The sequence below is a fragment of the Strix aluco genome, chromosome 3 (assembly GCF_031877795.1).
Source record: "Strix aluco isolate bStrAlu1 chromosome 3, bStrAlu1.hap1, whole genome shotgun sequence".
Lineage (NCBI taxonomy): Eukaryota > Metazoa > Chordata > Aves > Strigiformes > Strigidae > Strix > Strix aluco.
Window position 1 is genome coordinate 69,956,276 of NC_133933.1, and position 18,421 is coordinate 69,974,696.

The following is an 18,421-nucleotide window of genomic DNA, read 5'->3' on the forward strand; positions in this document are numbered from 1 at the left end:
TTATTTCCTTGCATTCAGTTGCACAGACTGAAAGATTAACACAAATGTACTTAAAAGTAGGTTTCTTAGCCCTCATGCAAGGATATAAATGGTTTTATTTTCCCCAAATTTGGGTATCTTATAGTTGCCTTTGGAATGACTAAGTCAACAGGAGATGCCTGGATTCCCAGTGCTTATGAAATTCAATCTATTTCTTTAGGTGCATATGTAAGAATTTAGGGCTCAGACACATGATATAATTATGTGGTTTAGCAAGTTGACAATCATCTTATGATGTGTGATAAGCTGTCCTTTCATTTAACGCAGTTCAAGTCAGCCTGAGAACTCAAAATTATTTCTGTCACAGACGTAAATGACAAAGGTTCCCCTGTCTTGAGTGGAATAAGTTCACTACAAGCTCAAGATGTTTTCCTTCAAACTGCATACACGTTGACATGCCTATATGACATTTATTCTGGGTTTCTCATCTCCTCTCTTGCAGGTGGTGTTTTTGCAAGCCTATGGATGGATGCTCTTTTCCAGTTGCAGCTGTGCCAACAAAAAGGTGAGTGCTCCAGTCTCCTCCCCACTCTGCTACTGGAAGTTATCATCCCCTCTGATCTGCTGGCGAGCGTCCTCATGGGACTTCTCATAACTTGTTTCAGTCAAAATAAGCTGCTGTGAGAGTGGCCCCTTCTTTAAATTCTTAAAATTGACTTATCTCTTTTTGATGGATGTTGGCTAGGGGCCACAGAGCAAAGGTGATGAGCACGTGGCGATGAGGTGCTGCTTCAGTAACCTTCTCAGCTGGTGCAGCTACAGCCCAAGAAGGTGCGTGTCCACAGCCCAAGGGTAATTATTAATTCCCTGTTGCCAAGAAACCCTATAGTCTGGGAACAAGCTTTCTGAAACAAAACCGTTTACAGGGGCCAAGGAATTCCTGTAGACGAATGATCAAACTAATGAATATGTTAATACTGGTCCATTTAGATTTCTAAAAATTAAGTAAAAGAAAGCCATTAAATAAATGGCTTAAATTAAATAAAGTTAAATAAAAGAAATCCAGGATGCCATTTGGGGCGATGAAGCAGAACAGAAGAGCACAGAAAAAGAAGGGGTTGCTGTAGAGCAAGAGGTGTCTACCGGACAAACAGTTGTGTTTATCTTTGAGGTATTTTTTAATTTTTGTGTTTCATTCACACTTGTATGAAGTCAGCATCAGTCATATTTGTCTTTGTTTCTGGTGACTATTATTGTAAACTAACTCTGTATATTGGAACATACAAAGAGGACTTAGCACAGACAGCTTTACCAAGCTGATGACTAATTTTACTTCTGGTTCCTTTCCGGATGACTTTTTGTGATTAGTTTCAATGAAAATTCAGTTTATACCTACAGTAGTCAAGAGAATGTTTTTCATTTCATGAGCTGTTTCACAGAATCACAGAATCATCTAGGTTGGAAAAGACCTTGAAGATCATCTAGTCCAACCATTACCCTCACACTGACGGTTGTCAAATACACCATATCCCTAAGCACTATGTCAACCCAACTCTTACACACCTCCAGAGATGGGGACTCCACCACCTCCCTGGGCAGACCATTCCAACACCTAACAACTCGTTCTGTAAAGAAATGCTTCCTAATATCCAGTCTAAACCTTCCCTGGCACAACTTGAGGCCATTCCCTCTTGTCCTGTTGTTTGTTACTTGGTTAAAGAGACTCATCCCCAGCTCTCTGCAACCTCCTTTCAGGTAGCTGTAGAGGGCGATGAAGTCTCCCCTCAGCCTCCTCTTCTCCAGACTAAACAACCCCAGTTCCCTCAGCCGCTCCTCATAAGACCTGTGCTCCAGACCCTTCACCAGCTTCGTTGCCCTTCTCTGGACACGCTCGAGTAATTCAATGTCCTTTTTGTAGTGAGGGGCCCAAAACTGAACACAGGAATCGAGGTGCGGCCTCACCAGTGCCGAGTACAGGGGTAAGATCACTTCCCTGTCCCTGATGGCCACACTATTTCTGATACAAGCCAGGATGCCATTGGCCTTCTTGGCCACCTGGGCACACTGCTGGCTCATGTTCAGCCAGCTGTCAATCAACACCCCCAGGTCCCTCTCTGACTGGCAGCTTTCCAGCCACTCCTCCCCAAGCCTGTAGTGCTGCTGGGGGTTGTTGTGGCCCAAGTGCAGCACCCGGCATTTGGCCTTATTGAAACTCATGCGGTTGGCCTTAGCCCAGCAATCCAGCCTGTCTAGATCTCTTTCTTCCTTCACTTCTCATTAGCCTGTGAGACAGGCTTCTTGGAATTGTAAACTTGGTGAAATTCATTGTATTAATAAATCCTAGCACGAACAAGCAACCAGTGATAATCTTGGATTCATAGCAACACATGAAGCAGAAAGTCAAGAGGTTACTTTGCACACTGCAGCTTGGGGAGAACAAGATTGAAGTAAATACAGAAATCATCCTTCCACATGGAAAATCTTTCCTAGGAAAGAAGGGAGGCCCAAAACACCTAGTTTTGAAGAGGGAGAAGGTGAAGACTGGGTCTCTCTTAGAACCAGGAGACAGGACAGTGTCCCATCAATAAGACTTTTTTATATCTCTTCTACCTAATTGTAATCATCAGTGAGGGGGAGTCTACAACTGTGTGGAGCAGATAAAGGGTAGAAACGGGAGATTACTGCCATAGATCACTGTTATACATTATTATATTATGGGTACATATTATTATTATATATGAGTATACTGTATTATGGGTATGTAATTTTATATATGTACCCTTTCTACACTTGGCAGACAGATATAATCTGAGGCTAGAAACAGGATTCCTGTCTAGGTGATAAATTATACTAATTAGAGGTCAGCTAAGTCATAGAGACCCAAAAGGTAGTGCAGAAGCAGAGAAATGACAATGCATTTGGCAGTTCTGGTGCAAAGAATGGTGCAAAGAAAACCTGTAATGGATCAGTCTGTTATTGCCTTGGATTATCAAGACTGGTTAACATTACACATCAGCCCTGACAAATCAAAAACCCTGAGGCAGTTTTTGTTGTTTTTCAGACTGAGTCATAATTATGTATGGCACACTTTCCAGTAAGAGGTTATCTTTCCTCTTCACAGACAGCTTACACATGGGTTGTCATTCAACAAGGAATTTGGGGTTATTGAGAACAAAGATGAACTGAAAAGCAGTATACCAAAGTAATTTGCAGTGTGGGTTTAGTGAGTAAAACAATAACTGACTGTTGAAGCAGTTAGCCCTGATAATTTCAAAGAAATGGATTGAAATGAATATTGGAAGTAATTTTCGAGTCAAGGGCTATAATCTCATTCCTGAAACTGATGTAAAAAATATGATCCACTTAGTTCTCATTCACCAACTGAAGCAAGACAGTGATGTTTCCCAGCAGTCAAAAGCGCACAGAACCTGGCTCAAGATACTGTCCATTTTTGCTGAAGTTATGCAATTTTTTCAAATCTCATTGCCACAGGGGGACAAAGACATAACTGAGCCACTGTGGTCAAATTCTGCTTTTATGTCAGAGGATGGTTGACATGGCGGGATAAAAATTTGACACTGATTCTTTTGGGTTTTGCACATTTATTTTGCTCTAAAAACAGCTCAAAGGGGTTTTTTTGTTTGTTTCTATTATATGATTTTTTTAAACTTATGTCATGAGCTCATTAAGTTAAATTTTCTTCATCTGGGGAGAGGTTTAAGCTGAAGCTCACTTCAGCCTAAATAAGCCAGCCTCCTTGAGCTTGCTAGAGAGCCACTGGGGAGAGAGAGGATCCTCCCCAACTTGCTCTGTAGAAGGCATTCTAGGGAGATTAGTTTTTCTAGATTAATATTAACAATTGCATAAAAATATCTGTTGGACTGGGCATGTCAGGGGGAAACATCCCTCCCCATTCCCAATGGTGTCTTTTTTGGACCTATTTGGCCTTATTTTGTCTAATCCTGTTTTGAACCTGGACGTTTGCTCTGACTCCTCACCATAGCTCCTGTGGCAATGTGTTTCAGAAGTGCACTGCCTGCTCTGTAAAGTCACTTCTACCTCTTTTAAATTGAGCCCTGTTCTACTAGCGGAGAATTTGGGTGAACACCTTCCCCCTCACCTTCTCCACTGCCTTCCTTGTACAAACCTCAGTCAAAGTCTCTCTTATCTCCCAGCTGAGCCATCCTAGCTTTCTGCACCTCATAGCCATCTCATCCCCTAAAACGACCTGCAGACATCCTCAGCCTATCCCTTAGGGTTTTAAGGGACAAAGTACAAAACTCTTCTGCAGTATAAAACAGAGGTTTTGGAGAAAAAGTTTATGCCAGAGTAACAGCCTGAAGACCAATGGGTACCTAAGGCTACTGTGCCTGGGTTTGTAGTACTGAGCTGGCTGAAAGTCACCATGAGAAACTGATCCACAGTTTGCCACAGCACTGCATAAATACACACCTTGTTGGCCACTGGATGTTTTGAGGTATTTTGTTTTGGAAGAATTTAGATCTGGTGGTGAAATCAGGGAGCTCAAGTCCATGATTCTCCATGGTATTATTATGTTTCCCCTTTTTCAGGAAAAAATGGGCACTCAAAACAGCCAGCTGAAAACAGCCTCCCCCACACAGCTAAGTAAACCATCATTGTCAGGAATGTGGGCACACTCTGTTTTGTGCCAGTCTGTGTGTGCGCTCCCTGCTGAAGCATTTCCTTTAGCAAAATAAGCGCCACAACGACATATACTACAACAATCAGTCAATTGATGGACTAAAATTCTCCTTTGCCATCATGCAGTGAATCTCTGCATGAAAAACACAGGGCCTGGAGAATTGCTTTTCCTGCATCTTATATCAGCCCTGTAATTTTTCCAGACCTGACATGCATTGCTTCTTAAAACTCAGAGAACAGGGAGATTATTATGATAACTCAGTATAATACTATGTTTAAATCTGCTCTCATTTGTCCTCTTTTGCATGATGTGAATCAAGTATACCATTGGTTTGTCCTTGTAGCAGTATGGTCCTATCTGAAGAAGACAGCAGAGTATGTGCTCTGATGGTTCTTCTAACACTTTAGAGAATAGGAGTATCTCGAACAGAGCTGGCTGTCTTGGAATAAAACAGAGATTTCAGGTGATGAACCATTGTCACACAGTTCCTATCACTCACTTTGAATTCACACCTGAAATGTCATAAAGCACAGGGATATTTTGACTCTCTTAAAAATAACACATATAGTAATAGTACTCTCCCTAAGTGCACAAATGCAAGCAAAAGTGCATTTGTACTTTTTTCCCTCTAAATTAGCAGCAGTGGCTGTGTGGTCATTTGGTCATCTACTGTTTAAAAAATACAGTACATTCCTTACTTCCAGCCACCTTGACCACTAGCTGTTGTGTTTCCTACATCAGAGGAGATGAGATCATTAATACCACCAGTAACGATGTCTGCAGAAGCTCCTCTTTTTGCCAACTCATAGGATCAGTTTGGATGAACTATGAAAGGGATCTATGATCCATTTAAATTCTCACTGTTTAAACTGGCTATTAGAGATATGCCTTCACTGTCATCCCTTGGCTTCTTCCTGATAACAGAAAAGATGACTCTGCTGAGCTATCTTGGTTGAGGAAAAGTGCATGAAAACAGAATTTTGTAAAAAATCATTGAAGAGGGAGGCAAGGAGAAAACTTGTAATAGAGAAAGAAAGAAAGAAAAAGGGGAAAAATAAAATAGAAATATGAGGGAAGAGAAATAGAATTGTAGCCCTGCAAACATAAGGTCAGTGGAACACAATTGTGGTGAGATTATATCTTGTCATGTCTTTATCATCTTCAACAGAGATGTGACCATGTTCAAATATTGCTGAAATAAAAGGGGGTGATAAGGTCATTATGTGATCTAAGTGCTGGAAACTGGCTTTGTCATAAAGGCATACACCAATAAATCAGGTTTGTTCATATTTTACTGACCTTTATCCATAACAAATAAAGAAACCAGAGAACACAGACAAAACCACCAATTTATAGATAGCACAAGAAACACCTAGCTCATTCTACTGTGCAGTGCAGGAGTTGTTTGCTTTAAAATGACTAATGACGTGGCTGTCTTTGAAAAGCAGCTTTCAAGGCTGATATTTAACTCTTCTTCCTGAAAGAGGCAATTCAGATCATGGAACAAGAGAACCGGCTGAATCCCAAGGGGATGGCTCCTGGCTGTCTTCTTGGAGGTGTTCTACTGGAGTTTGTGGGCATGATTCTTCAGATGACCCATGATCTCCTGAAAAGAGCTGCTGCATCCTTGCAAGTAGGAGACAAAGGATGAATTATTCTTCCACTTGCTGATGCCAGAGAGCAGAGTCACAGCCAACAAGCTTCTACAAAGTAGAGTGCGTAATGAGAGACTTGATATTTTAATTATGCCCGACCTCAGTCCTCCAGCTCAAAGAAGGATGAGTGTATTTAGGAATAACTGACAGGACTTTTGCTGCTGAGTGTGTGTGTCTGTGAGGAAACTGCCTGGCAAAGTGAGGGCCAGTTGCTGCCTGCATCCAGCAGGCGTGAAGAGGGTTTGCAAACTTTGCAGGATTAGACATGGTGAGAAATCTTCTGAAGCAGACTGCAATATGGATTTATTTCTGTTGTTGTTTTCATTAATATGCTTCTTCATTTGCTGTTCAGTTTACACATGGACTGTGACATCCTAGAGGAATACAGAGACTCTCTGGGAGCTGACACCAGCACTATAGATATAGTGCATGGTTTTTTGGCACAGTGCTCCAGGACACACAGAAAAAAGCGGGCAACAAAATGGTATTTTCTGAACTCAGCCTTCCCACCTTCTGCATTCACCAACACTCAATAGGCTGGTGTAGGCTAGATGTAATCTAGCCAGGAATCAAGTACTTCAACAGATTCAGTTGCAAGACTTCATTTACCATCCAAACACACAGGTTGTTTGAAACTTTCTTTTCCTTACACACTTTCTATAAAATAAAACCTACAGCAGCAATAGTTAGTTGGATATTCTTACAAGCTTTTCATAGAGTTGAAATTATTCTTTTGTTGATTTTGCAATGCATTGACTTTTGATACTAATGTGATTTTTTTTTAAAGGAACATAACATGTATCATCCACACCTCTGAAGTGCTGAGTGTTTTAAGGTCCCATTGGCTAAAATCTCACAAGTTTTGTTTATGTGAATGTACAGCTTTCCTTCTGTGAATGTGGCCAGCTGTCTTCAGTTCAGGGTCCAAAATACCATTCAAAATCTCATTCATAATGAAAATTTTCTTTGTTGATAGCTGGATTTTTTTAAAATGATTCTTATCAGACAAACTCCTGTCTCTTGTACAGCTTTTAAAATATCAAAGTGCATAAAAAATACAACTTGTTTACTCTTTTTTCCTGTATTTGCCAAAAACATCTGACTGGGGAGCCTAGGAACAAAGCACAAATGATAATGGAGTGATATTGAGAATGATAAACAACAGTAATATAAAAATCCTCATACTGCTCAGGTGTCAGCCAATGCAGAACTAATAATCTGACATCTGGGCAGTAAGTCCTCTGTGTACCACTTTGTTGTTTCCTAGTACAGACAAAAGGGTTCACAGGGAACTATACACCACTTAATTAATGATGTGGTCCTACCATTAATTTCAAGAGCACATGAATGCAAGCAAAATTTGGTCTGAAAAGTATATAATAAAAGTTGAAATATACCAAACCAAGAATGTTTCTAGAATACTTACTCCCGTAGTTGCTTTTTCAGTTGCAGAGATTATTGGTTTATTATGAGATACCTATAAAAGTAAGAGAGTTTACTAGCTTCATAGAAAGCTATAAATCCCAATGGATTATCAAATGGAAGTGGTTCACAGTCTGCCACTGGGTTGGTGGTGATAAACAGGACTGCATTTAATGGTAAAATTCTGTTACTACCCAAAGCTCAGTCAAAATGATTTCTTGACAGAAGATTTTTCTTCAGACAATGGGAAACTGTATTTGATGTAAGCAGTACTAAAGCACATTGCTCTCTTTCTGGTAACCATCAAATGCTTTGGTTTCTTAACTTGGAAATAAACAAGCCTCGAGGAATTTGAGGTTTTATACATCTCACATACTGTTTTGTGTTTTTTTCAAACCTAGATAAATTTGCAAATATTTTAAAACTTGTGAAATAACTTTCCACTCTGGTAAAGAAGAATAAAAAGAAGATTCATTTTTTCACAGACTTTAAACAGTTCTCCAGCTCATATTAAATACTTGGGTACAAACAGCTGCCACTGCTGCTTTGGAGGAACACAGAACTTTTCAAAAATATTTTATTGCCTTCAGAATGTGACAATAGAGAAATAATTTTAAAGGCTCATATATGTTATTTAAACTTCTTATTTTGCCCGCCTTTAATCTCACTATCTGAATTGCTGCTTTGCAATTTGTAATTTGTGATTCAGTTTTATCACTGTTTTCCTGTACAATGTCACCTAGCTTCACTTGTGTATCTGGAGGGATGACCTGGCTCTCTGTTAAGGATGGAGATTGTGTGACCAGCTGTTTGTGTTACTGAGTTTATAAAACCCTGTGTGTTGTGACAATTTTCCCCCTAACAGCAGACAGGCCCTGATGTGGATTTCTTCTTAAGTGCAGGAAACAGCAGCCCCTTCACTTGGCTTCTGCCACACAGAAGTTACATGGAGGCCTGAAGTGCAGTTCCAGTGGGATAATGCAGGCAGGCTCTAGATATACAAGATATACAAGATATATCTATATCTAGATATACAAGATTATCCATGTGCTAGAGGAATATTTTAGAATGACAGAGCTCTAAATTACACTTCTGTGGAGCCAACTGCATGAGACTGATAGTGAGGTGAGAAGTATGTCAAAACCTACAGGAATATGCCTGGAAATGTCCTGGCAATTTAGAAGATGTCTCTCAACATCTCCACTGAGGATATGAAACCAACATGCAGTCCATCATTAGAAAATAACAAAGTTAGTCTCAGACTGTCGACCTTTGAGACATGCTGCAAGGGTAGTGTGAGGGGCCTTGATGTAAATGTTGGCCTGGGATACATGAGCTGCTATGGGAGAGTGCCAGTACGGGTTGATCCTGTTTTCATCAGTAGCTGAGAAAGAGAGCGAGAGAGCTAACTACTTTACTGATAAAGATTATATACAAGTTTACAACTCTGCAGTGCACTCTGACTATATTGACAACCACAGATATTAACCTCCAAGGTGCTTGTCTGTATCTATAACAATGTGCTAACATCTTTGAAATCCCATCTGGCTTCTCAATAGGCTGTTACCTAAACAGGAAGATGTATACACTAATGTCAAGTCAGTTTACAAAACCCTGTGTGGTTTGGGTCCCAAAAAACATCAGGACTCATCGTTCTCACTATGTGCCACCATATTTTCCGAACCACTTTTGTTAACAGTGTTCAGTTTTAAGTTCTGGAAGGATGGAGTTAGGTTATTTCCAGCAGCGACATTTCAGTTTGGTCATCCGTTTCAACATTTAAATGAACCTCAAGTCTGTTGACTTGAAAAATATGCTGAAAAGGCTTCATATCTGCAGGAACTTTTTGTGGGCATGCTGGGTGTCACACAGCAGGATGACTTTTTTAGCAAGAAATGCAAACAATTTTGGCATTGACTTCTACTACCTTTGGTGTATATAGTTCTGTGTATTGATTGTAGATGGTCATTAGAGACTAAAAAAGTCATATTGTCTGATAATCCACGACAGGAATGTTTAAGTGCAAGTATGAGCTAAACCAGTGTTACTGATGGATTTTTTAAGAAGTATGTGGAATTATTTTTCATCTGCTTTAAAAAATCTGATTTTAACTGTGTTAGCAATGATAACTGTTTGGTAATAGCTGTGACTTTAAACAAGAATTATCTGAATGAAACTGTGTCTCCTCCTCAGAGTGTTTTGTCCTTATTATACTTACCTGAATGTTTCATGTTTGTTGAGGATATATATAAAAACATAATTCAGCAAAGAAGCGTGCTGAGACACTCGATACAGCTGTATCAATTGCTTAATGAATACATCCATCTTTCCAATAATGGGTAGATTTAGAAATTACGCATAGACAAAAGATAGTTTTGTTTTTAAGGCACACAACTATTAAGTAAGAGTAAAGTTTAGGCTTGAATAAATGTGCTTTCAGATTATAGTGGGAACTGTGCACAATATATTATGGTGTGGTTTTTTTTTCCCCTCCTGGCCTTATCTTTGACTTCCTTTGTAACACTCGGACAAGCTACTTTACATATATGTATCCTGGTTTCCACAGTGGAAATTGGGGACTGTGCAGGAAATTAGCCCACAAAGAGTTCAGATCCCAACTTAATTAGAGGTTGCAGAGGTAATTTTGTGCCTCAGAGAAGACACTGGTTTTATTACAAACTATTATTGTGGTAATTATCATTTACTGTTGCTACTAGGGTCTATTTGCTTCCCCTAGTTTTATGCCAGTGTAAATAAGGTAACATCCATGAAGCTTTCCTTCATTTAAAGCAAGGCTGTTGAGTATATATCAGTCACTAAGTGTCCTGGACAAGCTGTCACTCGGGCACTTCTCAGCTTTTGAGAGGTATTGTGAGTCTCCAGTAGTGAGTTTTATTTCTGCTCAGTTTACACAAGCTCCTTGTGTCCATTTAGAGAGGCCTGCAAGTGGTCCTGATAGTAATCAAGAGGAATGGCAGAAAATACGGTCCTTCTCGATGTTATAGGAAACACAAGACTTGTAACTGGGAAACGTGAGATATTTTACTGTGCAGGAATGCAAGTAATGGAGAAGAAAGAGCCTCTGTGTTTTACCTTTCTCCTGGGGCTAAACAACATGTCCCCTCAGTAAAGGATATCAAAGGCAGCTGAAGGATATCTTATTAGAGCTCAACTGCCAAGGAAGGCCGGCAGGAGTGACCAGAGAAAGCTGTGGGTTTGGATTCCTGCAGAATAACAAACTCCTGACTTCCTGCACTGCTCTTTCTCTGGGGGAGGTTTTGGTAACCCGCCAGCCCCAGCCTGGTGGCAGTTTAAAGGAGGGTGGCCAAGTGAATAGCCCTGGTGATATGAATAATGATTAAAAGGTTAAAGAAACCCTATGTGACTGGCTGGAATCAAGGGAACTTGAGTAGACCTGGTACTCTAATAAGCAAACAGTGGCACACTTACTTCAGCAATTAGATCTATACACAGTGTATAGGCATTTTTCTTATTTACTGCTTCAGTGTGCTTATCCCTAGCTGCTGAGACATTCTTTCATCAACGTAAGTAAAAATGTTATTTGCTTGAACTGGGTGAAATAAAATAAATCCCAGTCCCAGACTAGGAAGTTTTTCTCCAGATTGTTTCCACCTTCTTTGGCAGCTTTAATGTGTGACCCTTGCCACCCACCACCTCCTTTTCAGCCAGCCCTCCCTGGAATAACCTCCGAATAAAACGATGGTCCTCAGGACCAAAGAGGAGGCTGTGGTTTCCATAGATGGCTGCCCACTGCAGGTAATGCTTACTTGTGGTGTTTATTTCAGTCCCTCCTAGCTACAGTGCCTGGAGATGGAAGGGTCAATCCGCCGTTTGAATTGGCATATTTTTAAGGTCTCTTCTATTATGAAATATTTATGAGAGGAAACAAGGTTGGACATTCCTGCAGCCAGTCCAGTGTAGGAACGTTATGTGCCTTCCTCCCCCAAACATGTAAATGCAGTCATTTAATGGAAGACTCACATACCTTGTTCCTTTACATTTCAAGTGAGCTGTCAGAGGAATGTAAACATTTATTCGGAGCAAGCCCTCAGGTAAAGGATTACCATATGCCGCAGAAGGAAATTCCAGCATGCCCACCAAAATTTATGCTGTGGAGAGAGCTATGAATAGAAAGTTTGTACACTGTTATGAATATGGATAAAATACATCACTCATGGCCTGGCTATGGGACGCAAAATTGAAAAACACATATTTTGGATCACACAATATTTTCGAAAATATATTTAAAAGAAAATAAACATGGGACCTTGTGTGTTCATTTACTGCTTGAAGTACCTTCGGGGAAGAGAGACATCAACAATTTTTCTTCCAGACCACTCACTTCTCTTGATAACAGGGCATTCTTTGGGAGAAAGGCAGCAGTTTCATTCCCTGCATCTCTTTGTTTCCTTAGCCAGTGCCCATTTATTGGGAGTTTATGTTCTGTTCAGAGCTAGCAAAAGCAAACGCGTTCAGAGGACTACCTTCAGTCTTAAAGGTCAGAATTCCTCATTCTCAGCCACCTCACAAGGTGACCTTTTCATGAGTGTTACATGACCCTTGTTCACCTTGCAAATGAGTGTAATTAGCATTTTTATTATTATTATTCTACAGCCAGCCAGTCATCGTTGATGTTTTAGTGTGGTCAGCATCAGTTTCTTTTGAAGTGAAAGGACTTCTGCTAAATGTGTTAAAAAGAAATCTAAACTTGTTTCTGTGAGAAGGACAGCCCCACCATGCAAACCAATGGCCTTTGAACACCTCAGCAGCTCTGGGCTGTGCAATGTCATGGTGCTGTCAATGCTCCAGAGCTTGCTATGATGACCCAAGGCCAAGTAGAGCTTCCATACATCCCTACATCAGTCCCATCTAACTGTATTTACAGCAGTGCTGCACAAGCTCCTTTAGGTGGGGGGGACTCACGAGGGGTGGTCTGCCCTTCCCCTGGGTGTATGCATTTAGGCCAACTCATGAATTTGTTCTGCAACATCTATTTCCATTGCAGAGTTTCTTTCTGCATATGTGTGGAAGTGACAGGACAACAATACTATGCTTAAATGAGATCAAGTAAAACAACCTTATTATTAGTGAAAGAGGAGTGTGAGACAGTGAAGGAAAACAGTATTTGACAGCAGGAACACTTAGAGTGGCAACAGGCCCAAGCTGTCCAGAGTATGTTGACGCAGAGGAAGGGACGAGTTTGATGTGGGATAGCAAGCTGCTTTGATTATCTTCCACTGTTATCCCAAAACCAAGTTTGTTTTAATTGGACATTGCACCCGACGACTGAATGAGAAACTTATTGAAATAAAAAATTACTGATTTGAAGTCTCAAGATTCATCCTGCCTAAGAAATGACAGCCCAAACCATGCTCAGTGGTAGCTGTGGCAACCATGTCCAAGCTGAATATCACTGAGCTCCCCAGGAACAACACCACACCACACCACCCCCCCCCCCACACACACACACACACCGCCCCCCCCTTCTCTCCAGGCTGTTCATATCCAGGACAATTTGAGCCACAAGTTTCCTACACCCATCTGTCCCTGTTGTTCTTCAGCCCCCCCATCCAGCCCAGTGCCCAGTACTGACTACAGGGATATGGTACAACACTCCCCCCATGGGAGGCTCTGAGTGCAAAGTGGTACCTAGAGTTATTGTCAGTGAGAGACAAGAAGGAGGTGTGTTTAGTGATGAAACAACAAGGCACAGCTAAAGTGATATAACTTCTCTCTCCCTACATTTAAGAAAAAATGGTAGCTTATTTCGTTAATTTAGAATCAATTAGGACTTGATAATTAGAGAAACAACCATTGAGTAAGAGCTTTACTGCAATGTAGGTGAGCTTCCAGGTGAGGCTGAAGGGAACAATCAATCTCAGTCTTTTTGCCTTCAATCATGTCTTTTAGAACAGGGGTAGGAATAAAAATTCTGAAATTATAGTGATGAAAATATTATTAAGAGTAAATATCTGGAAGCTGCAGAGGGAAGACATGGCTTTTGTGATTTTTACATTAATAGACTGTTTCCTTTCAGCATCAAATGCCTTGGTTGTTAATTCTTAATCTGATGTGGCATCTGTGTACACTCTGACATTACTGTAAAAGAAAAACTAAGTACCACTCACTTCAGGCTACTATCACTGAGATTAAAAAATTCTGATGCTTGGGTGAGTATTGGTTCTTAAGGCAGCAAAGGGTGACACTGGAATGAAATATAGCATCATAACAATATAATGGCTTCAGACTATTCAGCGTCATGATACTGTGAATGTCACATTTGATTCAGTGAATGATGAAGGTGTTATTGCTCTTTTCTAGCTAAGGAAACTTAGACAAGAAGCTTTCAATGGTGGTGGCACAGAAAGAAATTAAACTCTAATGTCCTCACTTGCAGGCTTCTTCCTGAGGTGCAGATCATTTGAAACCACTTTGAACTTTCAACATCTGATGAATCTTTAAACATGAGGTGCTACATGAAATATCTCAGTCTGGAAAACAGGCTACCCAGTTTGATCCTAAAGTGCATCAATCATGTCATTGTAGGTGCTGAAAAGTGCCATCAGAGTCCAGCACCCACATTTGAAGGCTGAGTGTGGGAGCAGGGGAGGGCAGGGAATAAAGAGACTTTCTATCCTTGTGCCCACTTGCACAAACATCACAGCAGGTCTGAGCCTCTGCACTCTTGCTGTGCGCCTCTGTGGGTGTAAATCACATCAAAGAGATTCTTGGAAACACTACCCCAAGAAAGGTTGCAGCCTGCCCACAGTTCCTGGGTGGTGGGCCCCTGGGCAAGGCACCGCCCTTTTAATTATGTCCCATTAGGATTCTCAGGGTGGACCCAAAGTTAAATACCACAGTTTGCATGGAAAACACGCTAGGATGTAACTGAACCAGCACACTCTTTCTGTGGACTGCAGGCTGCAATTTGATAGGAGACTCAGTTCGTGGTGTGACAACCCATGAACATCCACGTCCCACTGCAGGTAACCTGCTCAGCAAGGGAGAAACAGAACAGACTGTCCCAAAGGGCTCCTGACCGCCTGACCAAATGTTGACCAGCAGACCTTTCACACCAAACCTGGCCAGAATTTGGGCCTGGGTTTTTGTGGAAATTGTTTCTAGAAGAAAGATGTATGATATAGTAATTTACTGGCAAGCCTGAATCCCCCAGGCCATGGTTATTTCACCTGCAGCAATATTTATTGGGCACAGCCTGAACTTGGTGCCCACTGTTGATTTTTACAAAAAGTTCTTGTGTCCTTGAAGTTGACTAAGAGTAATAGTATCTTACAGTAGTAAGGTAAGTAAGTAAAGAGTAATAACTATCTTACAGTCAGCTACTCTGTTTGTACATGGAGTCAAGTTCCCAGCACATAAGTAACAGCACTAAGAGAGGCAGCACTGAGAAACAATCATGGTTTTAAAGGCAACTTATGTCCGGGTCATATCATTTGCTATGGGTTGTTTGCATCCTGTTGATTGCTCTCTGATTGTACATCTACATGAACACTTTACCTTGAAAACTAAAGCCCTCAGAGGGATTTTCCTTAAGTGTTATCCAACTTGTGGCCTGAGAAGAACCTGGACTCTTTTGAGGTCCATTAGAACAACTGCTGTAACAAGAAAACCTGTGTTTGATTAGCAACAAATAACTGGCAGTTCTGATTTGCAAGGTGGAGACTGGAAGTAGACCTACTTCCCTGGGGGGCTGCTGAGGGCATGTGGCTGGATAAGGAGTATGCTGGAGGGAGCTGCCACACTAGCTCAGGCCTTACAGGGGATACAAAACTCAGGCAAAGTCCCTAAAACTCTCCAGTGCCATGCTTAAACTCCCTAAGGATTTTTTTCTTTATTTTTTTTTGAAAGAAAACATCTGGATTCTTTAATCAATTTTATGCTTTGGTGGTAGGAATGGGGGTTTCACTCATATTTTGGTAATGTTTACAATATCATATTTACTGTTATTTTATGGATTTGTTTAATCCTCTCATTTGATAGTTCTCAATGGCAAATTCCATGTACACCTGTAAATCATATGGTGTTGTTTCTTCTTGTTCGTGTAAACATAACTGTTCTTTCAAACTCAAAAAAAAAGGAGCTCAGAAGCAACATACAAAATAAACATATGTACAAAATTTTATACATGGGAATGTCAGATATTTCCAAGATCATGCAAACAGATGCCAATTAAGAAGTACCATAAGTTTATACAGCAAAAGTGTTGAATAGTAATAGATCAGATTTACTTGTTCTGTTGTTCTCATTGATTGCTTTCAACTTTTATTTAACTCTAGTTATAAGTAACAAACACATTGATTAAAGATGGCTTAGTTTAACATTAGCACATGGTTCAGAGTGTAAGCAGTGAGAGAAAGATACCTTGCAGTAAGTAATTTTTAAGATAACACAATCTGTGTCTTTTATGGGAATATTGGTTTCTGTGGTATTTCCAGCACAGTTTTGTAAATGAATCAAGTTCAGCTGGTTTTGTTACAGAGATAAGATAAGCATCCAGATTTTAGTTTTTCACAACATTTGACATCTTTAAAGCTTCATGTTATTACTGTGAATGTCCATGTTGATTATCACTAGATGTGTAAGAGACATATTTGGACATACAGCCCTTTCAATACTAAATTGAAGGCTTGACGTTAATTTATGAATAATGAGATCATAGATGCCATATGCTTTTGTAAAAAAATTGAATTGCTTCCAAGTAACATCTTTATTGTGAATATGATGCAATTATTGTAGCGTTATTATGACTGCCACTTTTCTGGGTTGAGAGTATGTTCAAATGTAAAATATTCTTTGTCACTACTGGTCACATGCGTTTGTGGTGGGTTTTTTTCTCACAAGTAAAGGAAAATTTTTCTTACTTTTCTTAGTAATAGTGGCTGTACTGATTCAAGGAATTGACTTTGAAATGTGTAATTCTATTTGTGTTCCTATGATTATATACATAATTTACATACACAAAAGTCAGTTAATTGCAAAGAAGACAATTTAAAAATACAGAAAGGCTTTTTTTTCATATATGCTGCCATGCTGATGATGCAGACATTTTGTGGTGAAATTCTTCCACCAGGCCTGGCATGTGAGCCTGGTGTGCTGTAAACAGAAAGGTGGCCTTTCCCTGTTCTTTGCAGTCACTGCATTTTAAACAGGGAAGTGAAAAATAGATCCTAGTTTGACTCAAGATGATGTACAGATAGAGAATGTATTCTTCCACAGGCATTTTGCTCTTCCCTGAACCTGGGTGTCTTCAAAAGGAGTTAAAGATCTCACGTACCTTTGCACCCTCCTAGTTATAGTCTCCTTTCTGGGGACTGGTCTCAGTGTGTCAGGGAGGGATTCATTGCTGATTTACTGCCTCGTTTCATCAGCGTGTGCCTGCCCTCCCCGCCTCGCACGCAGTGCAGACAGACAGCAGTACAGTTGCCCACAACATACCAATTAAAAGTGGCAATACTAATCTCATGAGGGTGGTTTCATAAAAGCGCAGACAGTTCACAGGAAACCTGACAATCTGCTTGTTTTACTACAGAGGATAAAGCCCTAATTGTTACTTAACTCAGCATTTTCTCAGTTTCAGTTAATGAAAGAGCCAACTTAATTGTTTGTGGATGTGTTGTTCTTTTCGATTCCTAGACTCTTATGATTTTGTTAACTGAAGTAGACTGCTCCAAACATGAAAAGATTTATTTCCTATAAGGCGCATCATAAATTTCCTGGCAAAGCTCGTCCAGTGTTGCTCAAAGTGTTTGTGGAATATGACTGCGGTCACAGGCTCCAGCAGAAAAGTTTTACAGAGGGTGGAGATGTCAGGAGAGGTCTGGAATAAGCTCCCTGGATCATCATAGATCATTTACCACCTGAAAGACTGAGCACCAAATATCATCAGTCAGCAGACACCCCCGAGAATTCATCTCTTCTCCTGAAGTCATTGAGGAAATGCCAGCTCTGAGAAGAAGAGCTGAAAAGTATCCCTGATTTCTGTAGATGTTCCACACTTACTCAGTGGCTCAGTATACTGTTCATTAGCAAGGAAATGCTGACAAAGAAAAAGTTCACTATTTTTTCCAGATAGATTTCTATCTTCCTTTTTAGTTCAAGTTCAGTTATCTGGAAATAAAGAAGGAAATGCTTAAATTTAGCTTCACAGGTCTGCATCACCCAGAGAAAGCAACCAGTGACTGAAATCCATTTGCTCCTTTGCCATAAAGAGGATGTGACATTGATGGCCTCCTAAAAAAAAAAAAAGTCTACGTAAGAGTGAATGGCACACTTAAGATTACATTTTGCAGGAAGTCTAGTGTGATCTTATTCCCAGGATAAAATATCTGATAAGCTTTGGACAGGTAGTCTTCCAGGTTGTGGAGTGTGATTTGTGTTGTTGTTGTTGTTGCTACTGCTGGCTTTTAGTCTAATGTAGTCATCACTGATGTCACTTTTCCCTGATGTGTAGCAAAACATCTAGTACATGAGAATGTCTGATAGGCCAGAAAACCATCCCTAAATAAAAAATGGCTTGAAAAAATGTTCTGATAAAAAGCAGATTGAATTTTACAGATTTGCATAACTAGTAGTTTTCCCTATTGTACATAAATAAATGCCGTTGTCTAGATGATAACTTTGATTCCACTTTGATACCGAGATTGTGTAGAGATTTGTTTTG